Here is a 23,381-nt window from a genome sequence, read left to right as displayed (position 1 = left end):
TATGTATCGGAACCCAAGCGTCGTAAACACGATCAGCGTCCGAGAATCGCTCGCTTTTTTAGACCCAGTGCAATGGCATTTCTTCATCACAAGCACTGCGCAGTCAACAGTTCCAACACGTTCTTCCGTTAGAAGTCTGATTTCATAACTACGCATAAGGGCCATCAGCTGCCAAAATGCGATTGCTGCTGTTTCGTTACGATATCCATCTGCGATCGGTGCTGGCTCCCGCAGAGGTAATCCGCAAGCACCTTGGAGTGCACAAGAAAGTCAAATACTGCTTACATGCGCTCAGCGGCACCTTCACTGGGAAACCGATGACAATAGATGAATTGTGTCGCTCGGAATCAGGCACGTCTTCGCAATGCATCGCAGAGGCTTCGCGAAGAAAGATAAACTGGTACATTTTCACTGAACTGCGTCACTACGGGCCCTACAACGCGGAGGAAAAAAACTCAGGAGAGGCCCTGACGTCAGTCTTTGTGAAGTTAAAGCGAAGCCGGAAGTTCGCGTTCCTCATAGCGTTGCTCCGCCTCTCGGGCCAGCTCTCCTTTCGTGTTTACGTTTTCCGCGAAACCACACCGAGCTGCGCGCAACCGGGCAGCTCGGACGTGCGCGCTCCGCAGCGATAGTAAATAAAATCATGTAATCGCGATGTCTCAGTGCATTACCGTTGCTGAAGTCACGTTGAAAGAAATTCGTAATGAACTTCGCGAATTAGGCCGTGAGGTCGAATCGGCTGCCTTTACCGGCTTTTATGAAAATATACATGCTTCATCAGGCTAGCCAAATGAGCTATTCTCATCAACCGTGGGTACCGGCCGCTGCCCAGTTCTTGCGCAATTTAAAAAAAAAAAGAGGTCACCTTTATTGCTGACTTCTTTCTTTTCTCTGCTTGGACTTCCTGGGGCGCTCAGACACTCTTGCGAGCTCTGGCGATACGAAAAAAATGTACGTATTCTCACTGCACTGCAAGAACGCACTGGAGACACGTACGTACGACACACCGACCCCTTTGCGATCCATTTGGAGTTTATGAGCACAAACACATTCTCGCTTGAAAAACCGTCGTGATTTATCGAACAAAGTTCGGGTGGCCGCTCACGCCCTACGAAAGCGCGCCGGCGTGGAGTCAAAATGTCATTTCTGACTCCGTGTTTAAATTCATTGACTGCGGTCTGAGGTGCCTTCTTACCACCGTAAGTGAAGCATCACGTAACCAAAGTATTGCGATAGCCTGCGCAAGGTGCAGATGGGTACGCCTATAGAACCGGCCGACGTGCGAACATGGAACAGCCGTTTGATGTGTTCGGAGGCGAACGTTCTCTGGAGCCTTGCCGACCCTTGCAGCGCATGCGCTAACCTTCACTTCCCTGCGCTTCTCGCGCGCACAGATAAGATACGCCTGCCGTAGGGAGGATTCGTTCCTTAATCAAAGCAGCCGCTTCTTTCCCATTTTCCAGGATGAAGCGTCGGCTGGCAGGCGCACGGTGCCGAGGGCAGCAAAATGCACATATTCGGCATAACGCTCTATCAGCACATGTAGTGAGGTACACAGCTGTGCAGGTGTGCATGAACCTCGAACGCGCTCTGCTTGGGCATGGAGGAAGGAAACTGAGAAGAGGCCCTACCCCACGGAGGAAGGAAACTAAGGAGAGGCCCTGACGTCACTCTTTGTGAAGCAAAAGTGAAGCCGGAATTTGGCGTTGCTCATGGCGATGCTCCGCCTTTTGGGCCACCCTCCTCGCTTGTTTACATCTTTCGCGAAACCACGCCGCGCTGCGCGTGGTGTCGCGCGCTCGCGCAACATCTGGCAGAGCACGGTGCAGGTAACACAGCGCAACAAGACACGGTGACTAACGCAAACCCGCCCACTCAGCGCCTTTGCCACGGCCCGAAACCTACCAGAGCAACACGTGTGAGCGCTCAAAACCATAACAACGGCGCCATTGTGGCCCAAAAGGCGTGGCCATACAACAGAAAAAATAAAAAAGCAGCAAAAAAATGAGAACCTACTACGTCATTTCCGCAACACTTTTCTCCTAGCGCGCGGATGGGGTAGGGCCTCTCCTTAGTTTCCTTCCTCCGTGAGGTAGGGCCTCTTCTCAGTTTCCTTCCTCCATGCCCTACAACAACGTACCGCCATTTCGCAGCGACAGCGGTTCTCCTGTCTCTATGACTAGTGTGTCGTTTTTAGTTGGTGAAGCGGGGGCCTTAGTAGCCCAGTGAAGCGCCCGCGATGAACAGCCGTTCAGCGGCACTGCATTTTTATTCCCCTAAGAGAGAAAGAGTGGTGATGACTGACTTTATTGAGAATAGCACTGCAGCGCCCCTAGGCGACTTCTCACCGTATGCACTCCCTCGTGCGTGCGACCCTCTTCAATGTATCCGCTTCTAAGCTTTCGCCTCACTGTCGCCAGTCACGGCAAAAAGTGCAAAATTTAATAATTTGCTCGATCTCCGTTTGTCATCAAACATTTCTAGCACTCAAAACGAAAATCAGATACTTAAAGAATTAAAACTGTTTGTTACTTTATTTGTTGTATTTTAACGTGTTCGTTTGAGTGAAAGTGTAGGTGCAAGAATGCCCCGCACGTACTGGGTACGCATTCCATGGAGGATAGAAAGATAGTGCCCGAAACAAGAGGCACGCCCTTGACGCGCCCGGGAAAGGCGTGGCAAGCGGCTCACGGCAAGTGAGTAGACAGACAGCGGGACAGTCACGGTACGACTTGCGATAATCCGTTGCTAACAATACGCGGCGCTGGCGAGTTTCGTTGTGCAGCCTTCTGCGCTTGAAACGTGGAAGCAGCGTGCCGCGCAGAATGCGCTCAGGTTGTCATACGCGGCTTTTCGGCTACATATTTTTTTGCCTGTAGCTTTTGCGCTTTCCACGCGATCTCTGTTCACTGACTGCCGCGAAGCAAACTTGGGTAAAACTCGGGGGAACGAGAAACTCGGCGCATCCTGCATAGAACCCCCGGTAACTAAATAAAATATATATACAAGCACGAAATAATCGTTGATTTTTGTTGTCTTTGCATACGCTTTATTAGGTCAAAAAAGAAATCGCTGCCTGAACTCATCCCACTTGATAGCCCCAACTAGAAGTTCTTGTACGGGACTATCTGTAGGTGATGTACACCCATATTGCTTAGCGGTCACTCCTCATAAGGTCGCCACCACAGCGTCATTCTTTGACTAGGCCCAGTGCCACCGAAAAGTGGTCCACCCGGGTATCATTTTGTTTGGTACAAAGTGTCTTGCAGGTAGAACAGAAGTCATCGACAATCTCAAGACCGGTCACCTCCCATCGCGCCCACAAACGTACTTCTTCTGGCTGCTGTTTTAAAGCGCTGCTCATAAAGCTGCCAGACCCTGCTGCCGAGCTCACTGTGCAATGAAAGAAGAAGACAGCGAAGAGAGCGCTGGAGGATAGCGCAGGATACAGAGCAACCATGATGCGAAAAAGGAGTAGGAGGGTATCGGGAAAGCGTGTAAAGAAAGGCGTAGTGCCGTGCAAGATGGACTATGGCAGGGATGGCTACGAGATTGCGCGAGAATAGCGCCCGTCGTTAGAGTGCCTCGATGCTCTCGCTCTGCGCTCCGTTCACGGGGTGCGCGCATCGAGTTACTGCACGCGTCTGCCCAAAAAGCGCTACATGAGCAGAAGTATGCCTACAGCGGCTGCTGTAAATTGCGCCCACACGTCAGCCAACGCTGCCTCTCGCGATCTCCCTATTAACAAGGCAGTCGCGCCAAAATTTGCTCCATTTGGAACGTACGGCTCGAGACAGATTGTCCACGTCAGCCAATAATCGCAAAATGAAAGCAAGAATAGAGCGGCTCTCTAATTTCGCATTAGGGAGAATCGCAATCGTCGGGGATCTTTTTTTAAATATCAATATGCAGTATTCTCAGAAATAATGTCGCCTAGAATAACCAGCATGTCGTTACGGTAAATTCTTCATAGGTCACGAATCCCAACAAAATGCAGTGTCTTTGCCTCTACGGCGGCAACTCATTGTGGGGCGCACGTGTACGGAACAATCACTAGGGGTTTCTCCTCGTCGATTGACAGCCAGTACTTCCTGGTTCTATGTACAATATTTTGCTGTGTACATTTGTGCGCAAATTAGATCTGCATGAAGGAACATGGAAACTCGCACTTCCACAAACACTTTACTATTCGTGAGCTCGCGATTCTGTGTTCGATAAGTTATGCTCGGCGAGAAGAAACTTTATTAGCGTGTAGGCGATGTTCACACCCCTCATGGCTTTTGAAAGAGTGGAAACGAATCCAGTACTCGTTCCAAAAATTTTGTACTGAGTTGCTGCTCCATATTGTCTCATATATCTGTAGGTTTGATGCTTGATCTCCTTCCTCCTTCTTCAATTGCGCCAGCCATGCTGTCGTGTTGCTCTGACCTGTGGGTCTCATCGTGATTAGCCTTTTCGCAAGACTATTAGCTCGTAGGCGGAAGAAAGGTTCAGGAGAGGCCCTCCCCCGTTGTTGTTATTTCCATGACGATCTTTATTCTTACTACAAACGATTGCTATTTCCTCTGTTTCTCTACAAATCGGATTCCAGCTAGACAGTCAACATCATTTGATGTCCTTTTTGACATCCTGTGCAGTATGTAATTATTTTCTACACGTGGTGCTTATTCTTCCGTATGCGTGCCACCGCACACGGACCAACGAGCATCATGTTCCGGGTACATGTATTGCTGACGTCAATGCCATGACATTTACTATATGCAACCAATTTTGCCTTGTACTCAACCACCCACTTGAGATACTCCCCGTATCTAATGACGAGTGGAGCGGTGTCGAAAGCAAATGTGATCAGCACTGCACTTTTTCTGCTCATCGCCTTCGTTGAAAGTATTTTTACTCTTTCAACATCAATGGCTTTCCTGAGGCTATCATGGGTTTCATCAGCGGCGCAGCCATAAATAACGCCTCTTGACATACTGGCAGTGAGTGGCTGTTTTTATAGATTTAAACTGGATGTTTGAGAGAATTTTACTGCTATTGCAGCGCATCGAAAGTTCGGTTAATAAGATTGTTAGAAAGTTTGTTGAGTGAAACAGACTTGCTTACGCACTTATTGTAGATTTCAATGGCCCCGACGCTCTGGCATGCGCAGGAGAATCACGAATTCTGCAAGTTCTTCCTTAACTTCTATTTATCACTTCAGTTGTTGCTTAACGTTTCTTGTGTGTGATGACTCTTTCCTATGAGCTTTCGCATCATTCCTACGGAAGTAGCATTCAGTGCGCCCACGCCGGGAAAGCGCTGCCTGTCATGTGAGATACTCGCCAAGCTCTTGCTCAAGGGCGCATCTTCTGCGCATTTCCTTTTGCTTTGAAGGTTGTGGTGTAGGGTGCTTTCAGCTTACTTTGATGCGAAAGCGTCAAATGCCACGTTGAGTAAAAAAGCTCGTTTCTGAGGCAGCTTAACAGCGCCTAAATTCCCATTGGCTGCGACGCCGCCGCACGCGCGAGCCTCGACGGTGCAGCAGCCGTGCGACACGTCTTGCGTGAGGTTAGAGGGCAATGCCGTGGCACGGCGTCCAGTGGGCGTGGCCACGCCGGTAGCTTGCGGCGTTGGCACCACTGGCTGCTGCTGCTTGTTGACACGGGCAGCGCGTACCGCTATGGTACAGTGTATTAGTGCGCAGCTCAGAGGACTGCCCAGCGCCGTACAATTTGACATTAACACTTTCGCACTCGCAAGTAAGGCGAAGTGCTTAGGTGTCTTCGGCTTTTTATAGTCTTCTTGTCACCAGCTGCAAAGGGCCTGTGCCAACGTGCTTGGCGAGTTTGATCCAACCGGTGTGCCCCCAGCAGCTTCGTGTTCGTCGCGCAGACTTCCTCACTGTTTTAGCAAACTTCATTTGCCTTGCTAAAATCCACCTTTCAGTGTTCGTATCTATACTCCTAATGGTTTTAACGTCTCCTGCAATATCATTCAGCTTATCCGAGAATGGACCATGCCATAGTGACTTTTGACCTAGTTATCTCCCGTCTCTGTGCTGTTCAGAGAGGGAAGGTAACTTACCATCTCGGTAAGCCGGACGCAAAGCCCAAAGGAACAACGCGATGTGGCCAATAACACCATTGAAAATCTTCAAAACTATAAAACAGCCAGTCATCGGTCACCCATGTATATTTGTTTGCCAGACGTGGGATCATTCCCCACTTGCAGCAATTTCTTTTTCATCCACTTTCATTGCCATTATTTCTCGTTGTGCACATTAGGGAAACAGTATTAAGCCGGACCAAAGTTAACACATGTTTAGCATGTTCAATCTGAAGTAGAACACACAAAATTCTTCAGGCTGGCCAGAAAGAAAAAAAAATGAGAATACACCGGTAGGAGGAACATTCACGCAGTTTACTCGCTTGCGTTCCGGCCGTCGTCTGCTGATATGCACCGTAGAGGCGCGGCCAGACTCCACCATATTGTTTCCTGGTGGCTACTCTTTTGTGTTTCTGTACACAGTATCCACTCGCTAGCAACATTTTGTCAGAGGATTCCGGACGACCTCTCGTTGAGCGCGCATGCGTCTACATTGCGATTAGCAGCAAGGAACATTTCAACAGGAAGCTGGGTCTTGTAGAAAACTTTTTCTTGATGGCGTTTATGTAGAAACGTAGTGAAAATTTCACTGGTATGAAATAGTTCATTTATTAGGCGTTTATGTCTAACATTAACTTGCTATATGGGGACCGTGGAACAAAAAACGAAAGGGACTTCCCGGTAGAGAGGACAGTCCTTAAGTGGTCTGTTAGAAAAAAAAAAAAAAAAACTTCAGGGTCCTTTCTTGCTTGCATACGCAATTTTGCGTCCGGCGAATTACATAGAATAAGGATGGAATAGATCTTTTCTCATGCCGCAGTCTTTATATATTTAAGTATGGAGTCTTGCATACCAAGACAACGATCTGATCAGGACACAGTGAGAAACACCACAGTGAGAAACTCCAAAATAATTTGGACCACCTGGCTTTCTTTAACGTGCACGTAAACCTAAGTACACGGGTAATTTCTTATGTCGCCCTCATGGAAATGCAGCCGCTGTGGCTCGGATCTGATGCCGCGACATCGCGCTCAGAAGCCCAACACCATAGCCACTAAGTAACCATGGCGCGTTTATAGTTTCTGAACGCCACCTAGATTGAGCTCGTGTTTTCTCCCGCAGGTCAGAGAGTAGACATTTGGATGGGTCTACATGCTAATGACCTCACTTACAAATACATAAAGAAGACCGGCTTCCTGGTAAACCAAGCAAAAGATGTGCTGAAGTACACAAAAAAGGATGGCTTCAACATGGTAGTCCGCGTGCCCTCGCAACTCCTCGACTGTATCCCTGGCGGGCAGACAAGAGCCATGGTTTTTCTTTCCATGGTGCAATTCAACAAATATCACATCTGGTGAGAGCCACACATAGAGCCTGTTGCTTTCGAAATTAAATCAGCCCTCTAGCCAGACTATCGGATGCACTTCCCGGATAATGAGGGCGTTAAAAAAAGTTTTCGAAAATGCATAAACGTGGGGACCTTGCTACAAATAAGCGATACCACTGGGATTGGTCTTACTACAGTGCCTTAAAACAAGTAGAAGTGGGGTAACCGAGGGGACCGATCTTTATTAATAATATCATGAGAAGCCAGCAAACAGAGACACCAAGGAAAACTTAGGGGAAGTTGCGTGCTTGTACGTACTAACTGAGTTAAACAGATGATAAAGTAATGGCAACGAAAGTAGATGAAAAAAACTACTTGCCGCAAATCGGGAACAATCCCACTTATTCGCGTGCGATGCTCTAAGCAAAAGAACTACCGCGGCGAGGTTGCCCCATCCACTTACTTACTTACTACTAGAACCTTGGGGAGTGCTAGCCAGCGCCACCACTCGCAAAGCTCGGCGGCGTATGTGGAACACCCTTTCTGCCGTAGGCGTCACAAGTACGTGACCTTTCTAGGTGAAAGAACCTGCTTAATAAAACCGCACATGCTACCCGAATGCATCCATGTTGCCGAATTCGCGATCCTCGTTACGTAAGAACGAGTAAAAAGTGGGTTAAGCGACGGGCCCGATTTTTTATTAATGAGATCATAAGAAACCAGCAAACAGGCGGCAGGAAAAGCATAGGGGGAATGACGTGTACTCAAATGATAAATTATAGGCAATGAATGTAGATAAAAAACTTGCCAGAGATGGGGAAAGATCCCACGTCTTCGCATTACACGTGTGATGCTCTGAAATACCGATGACGTACACGTGAGGCTTGTAGCAGAAAGGATATTCCAGATCCGCCGCCAAGGTTTGATATTTTCGGTGTTGGCTAACACTCCCAAGGTTTGTTCTTGTAGTAACACATAAATACCCAAGAAAGTGAACGGGGAAACCGCGCCGCGGTGGCTCAGTTGGTTAGAGCATCGCACGCGTAATGCGAAGACGTGGGATTGTTCCCCACCTACGGCAAGTTGTTTTTCATCCAAGTTCTTTGCATTTGTTTATTTCAATTAGTAAGTACAAGTGATTTCCCCTATGTTTTCCTTGTTGCCTTCGTTTGTTGCCATCTCATGATGCAATGGCTTAGGTAGTTTATGAGAACGGGTGCAAGGGGGCATGCAACTAAACAGGCAAACTTGGGTAATAAACTGATTAGCCAAAAGAACCAAACATTTTTTCTATTCGAGTATTCCAAGTTTGCCACCCCAGAACTTCATAAACAGTTTCCAAATGCAGCAATACTAAGATACCTTTTTTTTTTTGCAATGAATTCTGGCTAAAGAAAAAAGCGAAACTGTAGAATTGCGCAACTGTTACATTTTTGGGCAGCGCCCATGGCTGATGCGATGCTTTCGCCTCAATGTCAGGCGAGCATGAAGGGAGCGTTTTTATAAATCCGCAATTTGTTCGCTTTATTCTCGACAGTTTATGAGGCGTGAGCCGTCTTGATAGCTCACGGGTGCCTGCAAGGGCGTCAGTTCCGTTCTTTGTAAGTTTAACTTTTGGTAGTGGATATTTCTCGGCATTTTTATTACACGTACCACTGAAATCAGCTGCGCTAGCTTCTTGCTCGTCTGAAGCATGTTATGATCTGGAATAAGGTTCTTCAAGCCAAACTCCAGAATGAATCTTAAGTTCCTCTTTACAGGTAAATGTTTTGATATTCAGAAAAAATATTAAATTTAGAGGCCACATTACTACTTTGTGGTAAAAGAAACACAGATGAAATAACTTTTTGCTTATTTAGTTCTTGTTTTTATTTATCACATATGCAGAAAGGATTGCATCTTCTCCCGACAACGTGTAGCGCATGGCGAAAGAAAACATTTTTTTTTATTCGCACGAACGACGCATTCACGACAATAGGAAGGCTTGGCGTTGCACGTGAGACAGACAGCGTAAACACTGCCTCTCATTGGCTGTGTCAAACACCGCCACATTTACGTGAGGCCCACAGTCAGTACCAGGTCTTTCCATGGCTGTGGACAGCCTACAAAATAGATAACAAGCACAACTGAAGGAGTGAGGACGTCAACCTTCTATTCTTTCGCCGTCCGGCCTTTTTTCAGCTGCCTGTCTCTTCATATTTTTTTTCGCTGGCCGCTCCTCGGTTGGCCGGCTGGTGTGCCCCGTCCGGCTCATACACGAGTGTCAATGCGCGGAATGCTGGCTTCTGCCACGTTGGCAATCATGCAGCGTGACAGCGACAGAAATCAAAACGAACCACGTTTCATTGTTATGTTCAAGCTCTGAACGGTGACAAACCCCCCCACACACGCCCCGCCTTAGAGTAACGAATGGCGTGGCTTCCCAACAGCTTGTGCCTTTCTGGCTTAAAGAACTACTACAATGCGTGCAGCACTGCCCCCTTGGTCATGTTCGGACGTTTGTTTTTCTGCTCGCGGTTACGTCAGCGCCTTCCTGCACCTCTGGCCATCAGCTTTACATATGAGCACAAGCTCCCTGTGCTCGGATTGAAAACTTCATTTTGGCACCTGCGTATGGGCACCTGCGTGCTTGTGAAAAGATATTGTTGCGGGAAGGAAGAAGCCTAAGCCTATTCACAGATGTCTTCTAATGGCGGAGCCAACAAGCCTTAGAGCAGCGAAAAAACTCTTCTTCATCGTCTCCAAGGCCACTCTCAGCGTCCTCTTCTTCCCACATTGCATACTGTGACATCACCCCCGTCGTAAAAGAACACCTTATTGGTGCGGCTCACCGGTCAGAGAAAGGTAAGGTTTGAGACGGCTGACGAGGATGATGTCACAGAGAAGTGAGGGCACGGGGGCATCCAGTGGAGACACTTCATATGTGTCAGGGGTCTCCTGGCAAAGGATGCGGTAATCATCGTAGTGTCACGAGAGGAGTTTCTCCGAAAGACCAACACGCACCAAACTAACACAAGAGCACCGGCTTCGTACTGCACGTCGTGATGGGGCTGGTCGTAACGGCACTTCTTGCGTGTCTGTTAAGCAGAAAGACGAATGCAGGAAATCTGGCATGCTTGAGTCGCTGTGGCTATGACATTCTGAGTGTACTCTGTCGGCGAGTCGATTGTGGTCGAAATGAGAGTATGGAAAGGCAAAGTCGGCTCAGGAGAAAGAAGGGTGAGTAGCCTGTGTGTCGTGGCGCGAAGAATAATAAGCGAACGTGGCAAATGGTAGAGCAGTGTTCCAGTCGCAACCATCGGAGGAAATATACATTGCTAGCGTGCAAGTTGATGTGCGGTTCAGGCGTTCGGTAAGACCGTTAGTTTGAGGATGGTAAGCGTTAGTAAGCTTGTGTTTAGTAGCACATGGTCGAAGTAAGTCGCCTATAACTTTTACAAGAAGGTATCTTGCGGGAGTGGTGAGAGGTTGACGACGTGCACCGTGGTGTAAGATAACGCCGTGAAGCAAAATGTCAGCGACGTCTGTAGCCGAACTGGTACGTAGGGCTCTAGTAATGACATAGCGCGTTATATAGTCCGTAGCGAAGACAATGCACCTATGTCCGACATTTTGTATAAGCAATGGTCTGAGAAGACCAACGCCAAAAAAGGGATGGTCCATATATGCAAAGGCTACAGCAGACCAGCAGGATGCACAGCTGGCCTTTCCGGCGTTTACACGACTCATGCGCGGCAGCATATCAGCGAATGGAGTACTTGAGATGGGGCCAGAAAAACCGTCACCGAATTTACTCCTAGGTCTGAGTGACGCTAAGTTGCTGGAGCACAATCTGTCGAAGATGAAACGAAATGATGGTTAGGAGCTGCAACCGTAGGGGTGCATGTTGCGGCGGTACAGGATGACATTTTGTAGCCCGTACATGTGAAGGGGAGGGTCATACAGATAGTGAGCAGCCATTCGAGAATTAATGATTCGTCGCATCCTTGTTCAGTAGCAATGTAAATAGTAGAATACATTGCGTTCATGTGGCAAGCCCACTACTTGATATCGAGGCAGTTTTTTGTAAGATTCGGCTAGTAAATGGAAAAAGCATGGTGATCGGCTCCTACTACCGTCCACCAAGCGCGTCGTATGAGCAGTTCATCAAACTTTCTTACTTTTTGGAGTGTTTGAAAAATGACCGTGTCTTGATCGGAGGGGACTTTAACCTACTTGAAATTGACTGGTCATCTGCACTTCTCAGGAATTATGTTAGTGGTTGTCTGTACTCCTCGTTTTTTGATCTAATGGATACTCATGTATTTGAACAATATGTCCTCAGTGCGTCGCGTGATGATGGTACTGGCCATGTCTTGGACTTGCTGTTGCGCAATGGGTCTGCTATTGTATCAAACGTTCATGCACTACCAGGATTGAGCGACCATAATATTCCTATTGCTGACATTAGTGTTACAAATGTGCCAATGGGTAAAAACCGCCTAGAAAAGTGTTCTTGTATAGTAAGCCTGATTACTGTTCTATAAATCAGTCGTTAGATTCGTACTTCCCAACGTTTGACACATTAGCGGATGATTTGAGCGTTGAACAGTTGTGGGAAAGCTTTAAAAAAAAGCTCTTCTATCTTCGAGATAAGTTCCTTCCAACTCGGATGCTTTCATCTAAACGTGATAAAGATAAACCGTGGTTTCGGCAGGAACAGCCCATCTTGCTGCGCAGGGTGTGGAGGGTATACTTAAAGTATAAAAAACACAGGTCCCTGGAAAACTTATCCAAACTAAAGAGGCTAAAGTTTGATTTTGAGAATTCAGCCAAATAGGCTAAGGAATCTTATTTTGCCCGTCTTGGGGAACGGTTGGTAGACGATTCCAAAGAATTTTGGAAGTATATTCGGCGTAGTGGATCCAACGACAATTCTGTCCCTCCTCTTGAATACTTAGGCACGGTACTTGATGGTGACAAGCGCAAAGTTGACGCATTTGGTAGTTATTTTTCTTCAGTGTTTAGTAATCGCCAGTTTAGGGTTCTAAGTCTCAATTTTTCGCTATGCAATGAAGAAATGCCCGAAGTTGTTTTCTTTGGAAGGTGTACGCAAGCTATTAGAAAATGTTTCTCCCAGAAAGGCGAATGGACCAGATGATATAGCAGCAGCAATGCTTCGTAGTTGTTGTGAATCTTTATCCATATATTTACGCCGTCTTTTCCAAAAATGTTTCGACATGGGTGCCGTACCTACCGACTGGAAATTGGCAAATGTTGTGCCTGTACACAAAAGTGGGCCTAACAACTGCATTGAGAACTACAGAGCGGTGTCTTTGACTAGTATTACATGTAAAATAATGGAGCACGTTATATATAGTTGTATTATGTCACATCTAGTTAAAAATAATCTAATAAATGCAAACCAACATGGATTTCGGCAGGGTTTTTCTTGTACTACGCAGTTTGTAGAATTCACTCACGATTTGGCTCAAGCAATACACAAAAGGCAGATAATTGATTGCATCTTTCTAGATTTTTGTAAAGCATTTGACGTTGTGGCTCACTACCTACTTATTAGCAAATTACACGCCTACAAGTTGCACAAAAAGGTAATTGCATGGATATCTGAATATCTTTCACATAGACAACAGTCTGTGGTTCTCAATGGCATCTCCTCTGATCTTGCTGCAGTGACTTCTGGAGTACCCCAAAGCTCTGTGTTGGGGCCCCTCTTATTTTATTATATATAAATGATATCACTAGTGGTATTACGTCATCTTTCAGGATGTTTGCAGACGACTGCGTAGTATATAAGGTTATTGATAGTGATTCCGATTTTTATGCACTTCAGAGTGATTTAGACAAACTTTCAACTTGGTGTGCGAAATGGGAAATGTCCCTTAACGTTTCAAAATGTTTAAACATCACCTTTACAAGGAAACATTCATACAAGACATACGAGTACAAATTAAATAGCGTTACTCTAAGCAGGGTTACGGAATGTAAATACTTGGGAGTTTGGTTTACCTCTGATTTAAGGGGGAACAGGCATGTGCAGGAGGCAAGAAAGAAGGCGGCACGAAAGTTGGGCTTCCTCCGTCGAAATTTTGGCCAATTACCTAGTAAATTGAGAGAATAGCTGTATTTCACTCACGTACGTTCGGTACTTGAGTACGCTTGTATCTGCTGGGATCCTTATACGTGTCAGTTAGTCGATTTACTTGAAAAAATTCAGAATAGGGTGGTTCGATTCGTTCTTGGTAATTACGACAAAAACCTCAGTATTACCGAAGGCAAGCGCAGACTTCATTGGCAAGATCTAAAGGATAGAAGAAAGTGCCTCAGACTAAAATTTTTTTACAGTGTTTACTATTCGAAAATAGGCATTGACAGGAACAAATATATTAGATTACCATCGCACATTTCCCGTAGAAGAGACCATGCCTTGAAACTCCATGAATTTCCTTTTAAGGGTGACACCTTGCGTTATGAATTTTTTTACAGGACCACGAGGGAGTGGAATGCTCTCCCGTCAAATATTGTTGGTATACAATGTAATGAAACGTTTTACCGCGCTTTGTTTGTTGAAATGAGTGTCAACTGATGTAGATATGTATGTACCCCCTGCTGTAATGACTTCTAAGGCGATGCAGGTACTCAATAACTAAAATAAATTAAAATAAATAAATGTATTTCAAGGTGGAGAGCGAAGGAACGCCGATCGGTGCAACTTCCACTAAACAGTCCGGTGCATCGACAGGATGACGAGACAGGCTGTCGCCGTCCCGACGTAGACGGCCCTACTTGTAGACCACAGTGTATGTGTATTTCTGCAGCCGTCTTGCCTAGCGACCGACGCGTCCGCTGGGATGCTTGAGGGAAGAAAGCCAACAAAGGGCGTGTTGATCAGTTGTACATGTAAATGGTCGACCTTATATGTAGGGTCGGAACTTGCCCACCGACCAAATGAGGACGAAGCACTCGCACTCGGTAATCGAGTAATTGCGCTCGGCTGGAGAGGCTGGGCTGGCGTAGGCGACAACGCGGTTGTGCCCATATTGGCGTTGAGCTAAAATTGCGCCGATGCCGTAGCCACTGGCGTCAGTGCGGATTTCTGCGGAGCGAAGGCGTCAAAATAGGCGAGAACGGGAGGCGCGGTGAGCAGTGTGATGAGGTGCGAGAAAGCAGACGCTTGTTCCCAGCGCCTGCTTAAAGGAATGTCTTCCTTGAGGAGGGCAGTCACGGGAGGGGCAACATGGGCAAAATTTTCCACAAGCTTGTGGAAGTAAGCGCAAAGGCCAAGAAAGCTTCGAACATCTTTGGCACAAGTTGGTACGGGGAAACTCTGCACAGCATCAACATTAGCGGGATCGGGGTGAATGTCTGACGAATCGACGAGATGTCCGAGCACGGTCATTTGGCGGCGACCGATGTTGCACTTGGACGAGTTGAGCTGCGAGAACGGACACATGAAAGTCTTCCTAGATGGGTCGCAAAAGTGGAAGAAAATACGATGATGTCATCCCTGTAGCACAAAGAGATGGATAAATTCAAGCCGCGCAAGAGCATGCCCATTATCCGTTCGAAGGTCGCCTGGCATTGCACAAGCCAGAAGGCGTCACCCTGAATCGATATAGGCCGTCTGGTGTGACGAATGCAGTCTTTTCACGGTCCACTTCCTCCGCGACTATTTGCGAGTATCCAGAGCGAAGGCCTATTCATGAAAAATAAGTGGCACCGGGAACACAATCCAGAGCATTGTCAATGCGGGGAAGTAGATATGCATATTTCTTGGTGATCGTGCTTAGATAGCGATAGTCAACGTACAATCGTCAACTGTGATCCTTATAATTGACGAAAACAACAGGGGAAGCTGGAAAAGTTTTCAACATTCCCTTTCGCAAGCATTTTTTCAACCTCGCTCTGGATGACTTGTCACTCAGAGGTCGGCACCCGGTATGGGCATTGGCGAACAGGTGCGGCATCGCTGGTATCTCTACGATTCTGTACGACCGTAGTTTGATTCAAAGGGTGGTCGCTCGGGTCAAAAATGACGGAGTACGGCTCAAGGAGGCCACGGAACTCTGCGGCTTGTTGGGTTGAGAGGTCCGGTGCAATCATCTCTGTAAATTCGTCGGGCGCGGCAGATGCAGAAGGCGCAGAATCGGCACTGGTCGAAGACGGCAGAACAGATAGAGGGGTCACAGATAGAGTGGTCACAACGTGGCAAGAGACATGCCTAGAGGAAGTAGTTGTGGCCACTGTCCGAAATTTATGATGGAAAGACATGTATGATTGTCCGCTACATAAACGATTGTGTGCGGGAATGAGACATTGTGAGCAAGCAGGACTGAAGTTACGAGACTAAGAACGTAGTCTCCGTCCGGCACAGGTGGGAAGGCTGCAACAGTGATGCATGTTGCTGGTAGATACGGGAGGTGATTAAAATCTGTAGAACGGAGCTGAATTGGAGCTTAAGCGGAGAGGTCATCCGGAAGGGATAGGTCAAGTTGTACAACACCGGTTGAACAGTCTATGAGAACAGAATGGGTGAAAGTCGAGTGCGAGGATCACATCGTGAGGGCAAACGCTCTAGCACACTAAACAAGATGAACGTGTGGTGGCCGGCGACACTCACACGTGCCATACACATTCCAACCACAGCCGGAGTTCCGCCGTCGGTAACCTGGAGAAGTCGAGTCGGAGCAGGAGTAAGTACTTTCTTCAAGCGCGTTCGACGGTCCGCACCCATGATGGAAATTTGCGCTGCAATGTCAGTCAGTGCAGTCACAGGGAAACCACTGACGTCCACGTGCAGAAGGTTCCGGTCACTAGGCAGGGTCAGCAGAGGAATTTAAGGCCGGGATACTAGACCAACGTGACTTCCAGGAGCTGCCCTAGTTAGTTTTTTGTGAGAAAGCTGCGACGCTAAGCTGGGGATGGGGAGCGACACAGCTGGTGCGACCGGGAACGGTGACTGTCTGGTGATGGCTAGCGACTAGTAGCAGTGGCCAGAGCGTAGTCAGGTGCGTCTTCAACCTCGCTGGAGAGTGCAGGTAAGCGAGAATCTAATGGGGGGTGGCGGTAGGCGGGAAAACTTGTTCGAAAGTGGGCTGGCCAGGAACTTCGGCCGTGGCGAGGCATGCGGTCCACACGTCTACAATAAAATCAGATAGGCCTATCGTCATGTGAGTGCCATTCGGCCGGGTTGCAATAGCTCGTATATGGGCCATATTGACTCCGGTGAACAGGCGAAGAGGCAGCAGACGAAGCAAAGTCATGATGGTTGGCGGAGCAGATGAATGGAAGACCAAACTTAGAAAGTTCTTGGCGAATGACGGACTGCATGAGAGAGCCAAGCGGCCGAGAATCGTCAAAGCACTCCGTATGTGGCCTGGTAGGAGACGCTGCTTCGATATCTCGCCGGACGATCGGTACGACATTCTCGGAGGAGGTGGGCTCCCACGGTACACGAATGTCTTCGCACGTCGATGAAGCTGCGGTATTGGGTTGACGCTTAAAATGTTGAACTATGCGGTGGCTATTCGTATCTTCAAAGTGGCGACATTCGTTAATGATCTCATTGACTGTTGTTATATTCTTGCAAATAAGCAGGTTAAACGCATCGTCTGCGTTGCCTTTTAACACGTGGCTGACTTTGCATCTGCCATATTCTTATGCACCTTGCGGCAAAGAGCGAGGACGTCCTGTATGTACGCTACGTAAGATTCAGTGGACGTGTGTGCACGGGTCCCGGGGCCCAAGGTCCTTAGCAGCACGTTGCCGGCCGACGGGCTTCCCAAACGAATCTCTAAATTTTGGTAGCACTGGTCCCAACTTGTAATCTTTTCTTTGCGTGTCTCGAATCAGACCCTGCGCTGTTTTCTTTCGGTAGAATGTTATATTTGCCAGCATTAGCGTGTTATTGCACCTGTTGCGTGCGCTGACCCGTTTGTAATTCTGCCACCAGTCATCGGCGTCAACGTTGTCAATCCCGAATAACATGCCAGGGTCGCGAGGCTGGGCCAGTATGACCATCGGTGGCGACGAGGGGGCCGTGGTTGAAGACTCTCCTTCGAATGACATGGCGGCCGGGTTACGTCCGCTGCGGTGCTCCGTCTTGCGCAAGTGATTATCCAGCAACTCCACCAATTATGTTATGGGAAGGAAGAAGCATACGGCTATTCACAGATGGTTTTTAATGGCGGAGCCAACAAGCGTAAAGCAGCGAAAAAAACTAAACTCTTCTTCGTAGTCCTGAAGGCCACCATAAGTGTGCTGTTCTTCCCACATTACAGACTGTGACAATTTTAGTGAGATTTGTAGGAAAAAGCTGACAGAGTACTCATTCGGGAACTTGGAAATTAAGAATTCAACAGCATCAGCACTGAAACAGTTCAGCGTTTTCCTCCATTATCGCTCTGCCCACATGTCAAGGAATGGAAAAATGACGTGATTTCAGGTAACATATGTGTGGTCCTCGCTTGTCCTCAGCACGCAATGACTTCTCACTGCAGTGAGAAATCTGCAGCTCAATGAATGTACTGAACTATTGTATAAATGTGCACAGGAATTGTGGAAGGAAGCATGGTTATGTGTGCGGTGAATTAGCCACGTTGTTTATTCTAACAAGCATTTCGATATTAATATAAACACGCTTGTTCAACTGACTCAAAGGTTATATGTCCCCATTGCTACACGATAACTGTGGATCAGGAAGGCAGCGTCATCAAAGCCATTTGATGACAATTTTGAGTAGAAAGCGTGAGACGGATGCAAGAATATAACAGGGCATAGAGTATGCTTCTAGTTTCGTAATAATTGAAAGGAGACATCTGAAAGAATTGTCTCGATATAGCTTCTTGTCTTTACCTTATGTTCACGTATCCTTTAAAACAACCCTTCATAAAGGCAACGCCGCATTACTTCAAGTGGCCTAGCAATTTCTCTTTTCAAGTTATTCTTTCACCATCGTCATTATCAGCCTATCTTATGTTCACTCCAGGACGAAGGCCTCTCCCTGGAATCTCGATAACCTCTGTACGGCGCCAACCGATTCCAATTAGGGCCTGCGAATTTCTTAATTTGACCACCCACCAAGTCTTCTGCCGTCCTCGACTGCACTTCCCTTTTCTTGGCACTCATCCCGTAACCCTAATGGTCCACCGGTTATGTAACCCACGCTTTACATGACCTGCCAATCTCCATCTTTTTCTTCTAATGTTAGTTAGAATACCGGCTATCCCTATACCGGCTGAGCTATTCGCCGTTGATCCCACTTCCATGAACGTTCCCGGTTTAATAGCTTGAACCCTTCTTCCAAGCATGCAGTAAATAACATCGGAGAGATTGCGTCTCATTTCTTTATAGGTATGTTCCTACTTTTGTTCTGTAGAGTTAACGTACCTGTGGAATCTCTGTAGACATTTTCAAGGATAGTTACACAAGCGGCCGTCCCCTTAATACTCCTAAACTGCAGCGTCTTGACGGCGTTGTCACCTATTTACGGCCTTGCGCGCTCCCGCTGTGCAGCAACCTTACGGCGTGCACAACGTGCGTTCGCTTCATACTCCCGAACTGCAGGAAAATTACGGCGTTCCGGCCTTTTCTAGGTCTCGCATTCCAGCGCTGCGGCATCAGAACGGCGAGCACAATGTGCGTGCGAGCTTCGCACTCCGAAACTGGAGCGCCTTGACGGCGTTGTCACCTCTACACGGCATGGCGTTCCTGCACTGCGGCATCCTCACGGCTTTCACCATGTGCGTCCGCTTCGTACTCCCAAACAGCAGCGTTCTAACGCGATAGCGTTAAGGAGCTCGTGTTGTTGGTTTTGCAGTGGGTCCCCGCGCACATTGGCCTGCCCGGAAATGAAGCAGCTGACGCCCTCGCGAAGGAAGCTCTCGCAGCTCGCTTCCCTCTCGCCACCTCTGTCTCCCGCTTCGACGTGGCCAGGACGACTATCACGCGCACCCTCCGCGCGCATCACCCTGACCGACGTGTTGCTAAAACCCCTCAATCTCCCAAAGTAGCGCCATTCGCTTCCCTCCTCCTCCGCTCGGCGCGGCCTCGATGGTGGCGCCGCCAGTGGTGGGCCTGCCGTAGCAGACAACGGCTAACACGCTACGGGAGGAAATCCGCAGAAAAGTTCGTTCGAGCCTTGCGGAGCAGTTTTTTCAATCGAGATCTTTCTTCGTCAGTCGGTAACTGGCCTTTAGAATTTCGTATTGGAATTGCGGAAGAAATAGAGAAAATGACCATAATTCAAGGCGAATATAAGGCGTAAAGCGGGCGACGTTGAGAGTTCGTGTTGCTGAAACACAACGCAAGCACGCAGTGTACTCAAACACGCGCGTAATTACCAAAGTTTCAGGTGTTGAGAGCGTGAAAGTACGTGTACGTGGATTCGTAGGTTCATTCATGTGCCTGCAGGACACTTTTGTTTGGTCGGCGCGTGAGAGATTCCGGCTGTGTGCGGTCAGCAATGCCTGTCAACAGGGCCGTTTTTTTCATTGCGGGGTGCTTTGGTAATCGTGACGATATATTGTTTTTTTTTTTTTTTTACAAGTACTGCTCCAGGCGGGCACATGTAATGGCTAACGGAGGCCTCTGAAGAGCACGTAACATTACGCTAATGCAGGCGTCGCAGGGAGTGTTCGCATACAAAATTGACTGTCCGCGATCTTATACCCCCTTGGCATGCACAGGCTTCGGCGAGCCCCATCCAGCCCTGGTTCTAGCTTTGGTGCCCTGGAGGCGCCGTCAATAATACGAAATGATGACAAGTTGTTACAACTAGTAAATAAAATTTATTGAAGAAATACAATCGCGCCGAGACGCCAACTTCTGAAGCAGCGCTAGCGCGCGAGTATTATGAAACGCCAACGAGGAATTTACCGGCCGACGTACGACTCTACGATCAAAGTGCACGTAAAACATCCCCAGGCGAGCTAGATAATGTTATCGGGAGCCATCCACTACGACCTCCATCCTAGCTTTAGTCGCTTCGGAACGTTAAAAACGTTTATCACCACAAACCAAATCAATACATGCGGGCGTACATTCAAAGCTAAAAGACTGCATCGTAAGTCATAGTGAGCCTTGCAAAAGCGTCGATAATGTGCTAACTTCTGGTGGAGCTCAAGACACACCCTGAATAAAGTCGCTTTATGTCACAGGCCAGCTGCAGATGCGTGCATCTCACCGCCAGACGAAACTACATGAAACAAAGAGAGCACATTCGAAAAAAAAGTCAAACAACGCGCTAAAAACCATGCAGAGCATGAACACACACTTTTTCGAAGCGGAAGGCGTGAACTAGGCTCAATATAAGAGGTTGTGAGTAGCCGTGTCCCTTACTTCACTAAGCCGTGCGTTCTTTGCCACTTGCTCGAAGTCAGCCCACCCGATCCAGCGAATCCACACTTTTTGCGTTGCGCCCGCCGGACGGCAAAGCAAAAAGCTTTTTGCCCTCGCTGTGTCTGTTGAGGCAACCGAAGGCGCAGCAGCATGGCATCGCAATTAAGTTCTCGGCCCTGCACATTCTATTACGCTAACGCACTCCGTCAGTCCGCCTGCCGTACTTTCGTCGCGCAGGCCCAACAATGGAGGTCGGCGCGCGCTGGAAATAAAAAATATACAAAAGCGCGGCGCCTTCTCCGCGCTGGAAAGAAAAAAACATATAAAAGCGCGGCGCTTGCTTTCACGTGACACAGATTGGCCAATGGGGGAGCGGAGGAGGCTGGGGCGACAGGAAGCGTGGAGGAGGACGCGCCAGGGTGAGCGGGGTGGCGGAAAGATCTAAGAATGGCGCTACTTTTGGAAAATTGAGGGGCTTTACGTGTTGCGGCGGGGACACCCCCTCGCCTCCTCCCCCGCGCCGGCCTCTCCCGCTGGGACCGCTCCTTTCTTCTCCGTCTCCGCGTCGGCTGCTACAACACCGCCGCCCGAGCGCACAGACTGCGCGGAACTGGCAGCCCCGCATGTGCGGAATGCGGCGAGGATGAGACTCTCGCACATCTCCTGCTGCGATGCCCATCGTTCGACGCTGAGCGCACCGCGCTCTGTACATCCTATCGTCGTGTGGGTCTACCCTGCAACACGGAGACAGAACTACTATTTCCCGCAGCCCACGCCTCCATCGCCAAGAGAGCGTTTGCTGCCCTTCTCGACTTTTTTGTCGAAACTCAACTGAGAGCGCGGCTATAAGCCCCGCATTGCTTGTTCTTTTTCAACCCTCTTGCCTTTTTTTTTCTTCTTCTTTTTTTTCTCCGCTCTCTTTCATTCTCTCTTAATCTTTTCCTTCCCACTTCCCCTACCCTGTGCAGTGCTGTTGAGGTGTCCTCCTTTGAGAGACAGTTACGGCACTGCACTTCTCTCTTCCCTTCACCCTTATAATCACACACACGCTCGTGTTGTAGAAAAGCCGGTGTCGTCGGTGTCGGCAGAGTTGGCCGTGAGCGAAAAATGGCGCGATGCAATTCATAAATAAAAACAATTTGCAAGATGGGCTGGGTGGGAATTGAACCAGAGTCTCTGGAGTGTGAGACAATGACGCTACCACTCAGCCATGAGTTCGATGGTTCAAAGTGTGACAAAAGCGCCTCTAGTGAATGCGGTGTTGCCATAGAAACGTGCCGTAGAAAGTTATGTTGCGGTGTATATCGGTAATTAAGAGCATATAAATTACAGAAGTCGCAATTAAACGCCTAGTGAAGTACGTTTCCGCAGCATTTCTTCTGCGCTTGGCGCACACGCAGAGCCATCTTGCGGCAAACACAGAAGACCCCTCCTCGCAATGTACGGTGCAGCCCATACAGGTGGCGCGCCATTCGCCCGCTTCTCTGCTTCTCGTTTGTGCGCATTGGGGCCTTGCGGGAACCGGTGCGAGGATGCCCCAATACCTTCTTCATGATGTGGGAGAGGGAAAATACGCTCAATTCTGCAGCTCATATGGGAGCACGGCGCAGCGTAATGGGGATGGGGGCGGGGAATGAAAGATGAGAGGATAGAGGGGGAAAGGGAGAGTAGGTTTCAGGCAGCAGACGTCAGCATCATCCAGGGGCGATGGCCGGCGCTCGACGCAGAGGCCGTGCGAGGCCGAAGTCTATTGGCGATCTAGGAGCCCGTTTGAGTACATATACCCTTGCGTTTAATAAGTTTGCTCGCTCTCTCCTCTTCCAACTTCCAACGTGCGTCACTCGTACCATCGTGTTTAGGCGACGCGGCTCCTCTTTCCGCTCACCGCGCGATTCCTAGGTGCAGCGTTCGAAGCGGGACGCCTCTGACGCGATCGCTGCGCCTTAGCGCATCTGGTGGGAAAGCGTCCCCTGCGATGTGTGCTGTGCTGCTGACGAAGAGTCGTGTGTCTGCGTGGTGCTGCCAAGCAAGGTAAGACGCGTTTACATGAATGCAACAGTGTCGCATGGCGTCGCATTTCTAGCGCATCACATTCATGTAAACAGCAGTAATGCGCTAGGAAGGCGCATCGCATTAATGCGCCAGGCGAGGGTAGATTTACGGGCGCGAGTCGACTCTCGTGGAGCATGTAAACGCAGGATCGTCGCATTAGGAGTTATGGGAAGGAATTAGCCACCAACATGGCTGTGGTCCCGGCTGCACGCTTCGAATTGAATTTGGCGTTGCTTTTGTAAAATTCACGTCGTTCGCAGCAAATGATTGTGTAAACGGCTTTCGCTTAATCTCAGGCCACTTCGACGACAGAGTATTATTTATAACCTTGCGGTGTTTTCGAGATAGCTTCTCGTTTCGAACGAGTCGAAGTCTAACGAAAGAAACGTTCGAGATGCCAGCGCTACCTATCGCTGGGGTCGGGAAATAGCCGCAATGACGACATATGGCCTCTGAGATCCGAAGATCTCGCTGGCCAACAAAAAATAGTAAAAAACGTGCGCTGTTTAGCCTACGCTACACTATAGCGTATAGCATACGCAATAAGTGGCGTACGCTAAACTTAAACTGTCTATTT

This window comes from Dermacentor andersoni, chromosome 8, assembly GCF_023375885.2.
Source record: "Dermacentor andersoni chromosome 8, qqDerAnde1_hic_scaffold, whole genome shotgun sequence".
In the NCBI taxonomy this organism is placed as follows: domain Eukaryota; kingdom Metazoa; phylum Arthropoda; class Arachnida; order Ixodida; family Ixodidae; genus Dermacentor; species Dermacentor andersoni.
This window is presented reverse-complemented; position numbering follows the sequence as displayed.